Genomic DNA, 7,444 nt, shown 5'->3' on the forward strand with positions numbered 1-7,444 from the left:
ATTCCAAAACACCGACACCACCATAGGATGCGAAGCAAGGATGTAAAGCAACAAGCATTCTTATTCATTGCTGGTGAAAATGCAACATAATACAACCTGAGAAGACAGCTTTGCGTTTCTTACAAAACTAAGCATACTTTTTCTATACAGTCCAGCAATTGTGCTCGTCAGCATTTATCTGAAAGAGTTGAAAACTTATGTCCATAAAAATAACTTATATACAAATGTTTGTGGCAAACGTACTCATAATTGTGAAAACTTGGAGGCAGCCAAGTGGTCCTTCAGTAGGTCAATGGAGAAACTGTTGTACATTCAGATAATAAAATATCAATCAGTCCTACAAAGTAATGAGCAATGAAGCCATGAAAGACATGGGGAAAACTGAAATGTGTATTACTAGGTGAAACAAACTAATGTGAAAGGGCTACCTACTGTATCATTCCCACTATACAGCATTATGAAAAAGGCAAAATTCTAAAGACAGTAAAGAGATCAATGGTTGCAGAGGGGTGGGGAGGGTTGAATAGGAAGAGCACAGAGGATTTTTAGGTTTGTGTAACTAGACTGTATGATACCATAATGATGGATACATGTCATTATACATTAGTCCAAATCTATGGACTATGCAACACCAAGAGCAAACCCTAATGTAAACTATGGACTTTGGGTGAAAATGATCTATCAATGAAGATTCATCAATCAGAACAAATTTACTACACTTGTAGGGGATGTTGAGAATGATTTGTTATATATATTTTAAGCATCCCAATATTTGCTTAAACTTAGGGGTGAATCTAAGTTCAGAATCATATACACAGAAGAGAAACTTTGAAATTTGATCAAGTCACTCTTCTCACAGATCACTGGGGCAAACAGTTCAGCTAACTAATCATGTATAAGACAAACAATGGGAAATTGGGGGGTCTGTGCCTGAGTTCCAGGTAAACAAGGGGAAGACCTGTAAATCCTAGCTAGGTCATAAAGGGAAGAGTGACACTCCACTGTAGGCTGTTTCTCAGGCCAGAAAACATGGTGGGATTTCTTTAATAGTAACTTTTTTTGAGGATCACAGGGCTCTGGTAAAGCTCAGCATTACCAGCTTTCATATTAATCTGATTATGAGTTGGGCTTATTTAAGGTTTTCTATAGCTATAGTGGCCAGAGGCTTCAAAGTCCTCTACTTCTACTGTCTTTAGCTTTTCCTAATAATGCCTTCTTAAATAACAGAGGCAAATTATAAATTTGAGCTAAAATCCATTGTTGATTGAGTGGTAAGATATTCAGTTCGCTTCAGTTACTCAGTCGTGTCTGACACTTTGAAACCCCATGGACTGCAGCATGCCAAGTTTCCCTGTCCATCACCAACTCCCGGAGCTTGCTCAAACTCAATTCCATTGAGTCAGTGATGTCATCCAACCGTCTCATCCTCTGTCGGCATTTTCTCTTGTGGCCTTCAATCTTTCCCAGCATCAGTGTTTTTTCCAATGAGTCAGTTCTTCATATCAGGTGGCCAAAGTATTGGAGTTTCACCTTCAGCATCAGTCATTCCAATGAATATTCAGGGCTGATTTCCTTTAGGATTGACTGCTTGGATCTCCTCGCAGTCCAAGGGACTCTCAAGAGTATTCTCCAACACCACAATTCAAAAAAATCAATTCTTTGGCACTCAGCCTTTTTTATGGTCCAACTCTCACATGCATATATGGCTACTGGGAAAACATAGCCTTGACTAGATGGACCTTTGTTGGCAAAGTAATGTCTCTGCTTTTTAATATGCTATAAAAGTTGGTCATAACTTTCCTTCCAAGGAGTAAGCATCTTTTAATTTCATGGCTGCAGTCACCATCTGCAGTGATTTTGGAGCCACCAAAAATAAAGTCAGCCACTGTTTCCACTGTTTCCCCATCTATTTGCTATGAAGTTATGGGACTGGATGCCATGATCTTTGTTTTTTGAATGTAGGGTTTTAAGCCAGCTTTTTCACTCTCATCTTTCACCCTCATCAGGAGGCTCTTTACTTCTTCTTTGCTTTCTGCCATAAGGGTGGTGTTATCTGCATGTCTGAGGTTATTAATATTTATCCCGGCAATCTTGATTCCAGCTTATGCTTCATCAGCCCAACATTTCACATGATGTACTCTGCATATAAATAAAAGAAGCACATTGACAATATACAGTCTTGATGTACTCCTTTCCCAATTTGGAACCAGTCCATTGTTCTATCTCTATTCTAGCTTTTGCTTCTTGACCTCCATACAGATTTCTCAGGAGACAGGTAAGGAGGTCTGGTGTCCTCGTCTCTTTAAGAATTTTCCACAGTTTGGTGTGATCCACACAGTCAAAGGTTTTAGCTTAGTCAACACAGAAGAAATAGATGATTTTCTGGAATTCTCTTGCTTTCTTTATGTTCCAAAGGATGTTGGCAATTGGATCTCATTTTCCTCTGCCTTTTCTCAATTCTCCTTGAACATCTGGAAGCTCTTGGTTCATGTACTTTTGAAGCCTTGCTTGGAGAATTTTGAGCATGTCTTTGGTAGCATGTGAAATGAGTGCAATTGTTTGGTACTTTGAACATTCTTTGGCATTGCCCTTCTTTGGGGTTGGAATGAAAACTGACCTTTTCCAGTCCTGTGGCCACTGCTGAATTTTCTAAATTTGCTGGCATATTGAGTGCCGCACTTTAACAGCATCATCTTTTAGGACTTGAAGTAGCTCAGCTGGAATTCCATCACAAGTACTAGCTTTGCTTGTAGTGATGCTTCCTAAGGCCTACTTTATTTCACTCTCCAGGATGTCTGGCTCTAGGTGAGTGATCACATCATCGTGGTTGTCTGGGTCATTAAGACCTTTTTTGTATAGTTCATCTGTATAGTCTTGCCTCTTTTCTTAATATCTTCTGCTTCTATTAGGTCCACACCATTTCTGTCCTTTGTTGTTCTCATCTTTGCATGAAATGTTCCATTCTTATCTCTATTTTTCTAGAAGAGATCTCTAGTCTTTCCCATTCTAATATTTTACTTTTTTTTTCTTTGTATTGATCACTGAGGAAGTGTTTCTTATCTTTCCTTGCTATAAGGTGTGTGTACATCAAAGTTTTTAATCTCATTAAATCTGTCTTTTAGTGTGTTCCTGGGCTGTGGCCTTGACAAGAGAATTTACTTTTCTCCTCCTTCTGCCAGAGATTTGAAATCCTGGACCCCATGAAAGTATGGAGTCCTTCCTAAATTTTTCAGTCCCTAGAAGTTTCTGACACTCATTCTAGTCCATACTCCGTCTCTGGCAATTCATAAGAGTTTCTGTTTAAGTGGACTTACCAGTTTGTGGCTCCAGCATCATCCATTTCAGGTAAGCAGATCTGAGCTGTGGTTCTCTGTATTTGCCTGTTACCCAGATTTAGGAGTGGGTTTTGCTCTGTGACTTCAATTCTCTGATGGTTTCAGGAAGTCATTTATTTTCAGTTTGTTCAGCTCTTTTCTTTCTTGAAGGGTGGGAGTTTTGACTTCTAAGCCCTTTCCATGTCAGAGCTGAAACCAGAAGTCCTCAATGTCATTATTTTTTATGATTAAGAATCACTGTGCAAAATTTAAAGTGCATAAAATCAAATGCACTAATTAAATTTTTCTTGTATATTTTATCTTAGTTTATAATTATCCTTGTGAAAGACTTCTTGTTTTCACTGACATAAAATGTGGAATTTTATATATTTTTTTATTCACACAATCAAAAGTGGAAGGAAATTCTAATTTTCTCAATTTGGATATAAAATGTGCATATCTATCATATAATTTTATTGATACATCAGGAATACAGCTTCAGACACAGAAGAGCATGCAGAACACCAGCTGAGAGTGGACAGGAGTACCTGACCAGTGGAAAAGAGTATATAGAAGCATGCAAAACTCAGTAGGATGAAGGAACTAGAGGGGGGAAACAGGAGTGTTAGTAGTACTGGACCTACCATCAGCTGGCAGGGGAACTGAAGCAGGAATCCAATCCCCACAGCAGGGCAATTGTCTGAGTCAGAGGAGAAACATTTAAGGCTAAGAGTGAGACAGCTGATCTGTGGGAGCACAAATGGAATGAGATCAGACAGTCCTTGCCACAGGCATACATATCCTGGACAGAAATGCTGGTCTCCTGGAAGGGGCAGCAGCTGGGAGCTGGAGTTTTAGGGATCATGGAGCAATCCCAGGGTGGTGCTGCTGTTGATGGTGGAGAGGGGATCAAGGGGGTATGATGGAGGAGACTGTTGTGGGAAATGCTGGTGGAGGAAAGCCAGGCAGCCATGGAAGCAAGGTGATACTGCTGAGTCATATGTAGGGGTGGAACCGTAACCATAGCCTCCCTCTCCCCACATGCCATCAGCAGCAGCTGAACAATAGAGAGGACACCCATCAAAGGCCTTGACACACTGAACTACAGTGTAGATCCCACCCAGGGTACTCCTTTCAGTGACTGATGCTCCAAATTACAGAGTAGGACCCCATCCAAGGTGCCCCTTTAAGTGCCTGACATGCCAATCTACAGAGTAGGACTCCAGCTAAGAGGGCCCCTCTATGTGCCTGACATGCTGAAAAACAGAGAAGGACCCCAGGCAAGGGAGCACTCTAAATGCCTGAATGGGTGGAGCTATATGGGAGTAAGACTGGCCAAAGAGGACTTCTGATCGCCAGCTACAAGAGGCTGGAAAAATGACTCTGATAGGGCCATAACTGGAGAAGGCAATGGCAACCCACTCCAGTACTGTTGCCTGGAAAATCCCATGGACAGAGGAGCCTGGTAGGCTTCAGTCCATGGGGTCGCTAAGAGTCAGATATGACTGAATGACTTCACTTTCACTTTTCACTTTCATGCACTGGAGAAGGAAATGGCAACCCACTCCAATATTCTTGCCTGGAGAATCCCAGAGATAGGGGAGCCTGGTGGGCTGCCATCTATGGGGTCGTGTAAAGTTGGACACGACTGAAGCGACTTAGCAGCAGCAGCAGCAGCAGGGCCATAACTTTTGCGGTGGAGGCAGTCCATGTCCTTGCAAACTTGGCACCAAGAGGGTCCCCACAAGTCAAGCAGCTGTGCCACCTTCACGCTTACCTCTCACTGGAGCTGAGCTGCCACAGGCAAAAACGTCTTGTATATATGCATACAGAGTCACTTCGGTAGTGTCCAATTCTTTGCAACCCTGTAGACTGTGACCTGCCAGGCTTCTCTGTCAGAGAGGGGGTTCTCCAGGCAAGAATACTAGAGCATATTAGCCAATACTGGTTGCCATACCCTTCTAGAGCACTCTATTTCCTGCTGCCCTAGTCACCAATCTCCCTGAGTACCTCATGCTGCCAGCACCCCTGTGACCCAAGTAGCTGCACCACCTCCACACCTAGCCCTCTCAGGGGAAAACCCAAGCCCTCCAGGGAAGCCTCAGGAGCTAAACCCCTGTGGACAGCTCACATGTAGAGGTGGAAATAAAACCACAGTTGAAACCCAGGGGCATTGTGGCTAAAGGAGAAGACTCAAAACCTTCACACCAGCTGTACAAGCTGCAGATTAAATCCACAAGATCAACCAGACAGACTCTGTGTCTATGGAATATATAAAAGGCCATTGAGAGAGCCCACAAAAGAAAACACACTAGCTCTGATAGCTGTGGACATTGGAGTCAAGAACACATAGGAGTACGACCAGATTAGAATCTGAGCTGCCCCCACAGCAGGTCCAGAGATCAGCGGAGGTCGGAGGGCATCCTAGGGAGGTAAGGTGGACTGTGACTCCCAGTGAAGGAAAGGTCTCTGACAACATTGACTCAAAGAAAATATTTACTATTCTTATCTTTTGACTTGCTTTGTAGATTCTTTCAGATTTTTTTTTCTTCCCCCCCCTTATCCCCCCTCTGTTATAGTTGTCAGTTTTACTGGCCTAAGAAATCCAATTTTTTGAATCTTTTTTTTTTTCTCAGTCACTTTTTTTTTGTTGTTGTTGTCATAAACTTCTGCCTCTACATTGGGTATTTGCAGTTCTGTGGAGTTTTCCTTTTCTATTTTTTTAATTTTAATTTTTTAAACCTGTTACTATTTTTTCTACATTTATTCCTTTGTTTGATTTTCCTACTGTTCTTTTCCCCTTGCATTTAATCTTTAATATATATATATATATATATATATATATATATATATGTCTTCTTTATCTACCTCTATTTAACTTTGCATATCTATACTTTCTTTCTCTCCTTTCCTCTCAAAATAATTGTTACTTTTATTTTCATTGTTTTATTCCCCAATTGGTCCCTTGCTTTAGTTTTGCTTTCCAGTTTGTGCTTTAATTAGTTTTATTCTGGTAGATATAATTTTTGGTTTCGTTTGTTCACTGGGTCAATCTACTGTATTTTTGTCAGACTGTTCTGATTTTGCTCATGGGTGTATATGTTTATGTGTATATTCAGTCACACTTTCTACTGTTGTTATAAACCTCTGCCTCTACATTGGGCTTTTGCAGTTCTGTGGAGTTTTCCTTTTTTATCCTTTTTCCTTTCTTCTTCCATATTTTTTCTTTTCTCTTATAATTTTAACTTTTATTTTTTAAGCCCATTATATTTATTCTACATTTATTCCTTTGTTTGCCTTTCCTACTGTTCTTTTCCTCTTGCAGTTAATCTAAAGTGTATATAAATCTTCATCTGTCTCTATTTAATTGCATATCTATTCTTTTTTTCTTTTCTTCTTTCCTTTCCTCTCAATATATTTCTTAGTTTTGTTTTCATAGCTTTATTCCCCACTTGACACCTTGCTTTAGTTTTGTTTTCCAGTTTGTGCTTAAGTTAATTTTGTTCTTAAATGGTAAATATAATTTTTGATTTCCTTTGTTCTCTGGGTCAGTCTACTGTTCTTCATTTTTCTCATGGGTGTATATGTACAAGTGTATATTCCATTATTTTAATTATTATTTGCCTGATTTTGTAAGTGCAATTTGTCTGGGGTTTATCTTTGGGTTCTCGTTTTTGGATATTTGTTTTAAACTCACTTAATTCTATAACAATCCACTTGTGGAATCTTCATTCCTGACCAGAGATCAAGCCCTGAGCCTTTGGAGAGGGAGCACCGAATCCAGAACATATACTACTAGAGAACTAACCTTCAGTTCAGTTCAGTTTAGTCAGTCAGTCGTGTCCGACTCTTTGCGACCCCATGAAACGCAGCACGCCAGGCCTCCCTGTCCATCACCAACTCTCGGAATTTACTCAAACTCACGTCCATCAAGTCAGTGATGCCATCCAGCCATCTCATCCTCTGTTGTCCCCTTCTCCTCCTGCCCCCAATCCCTCCCAGCATCAGAGTCTTTTCCAATGAGTCAAATCTTCACATGAGGTGGCCAAAGTACTGGAGTTTCAGCTTTAGCATCATTCCTTCCAAAGAACACCCAGGACTGATCTCCTTTAGAATGGACTGGTTGGATC

This window comes from Bos grunniens, chromosome X (genome assembly GCF_055505025.1).
Source record: "Bos grunniens cultivar Pamir isolate PY7600 chromosome X, Bosgru_T2T1.0, whole genome shotgun sequence".
NCBI classification, from domain to species: Eukaryota; Metazoa; Chordata; class Mammalia; order Artiodactyla; family Bovidae; genus Bos; species Bos grunniens.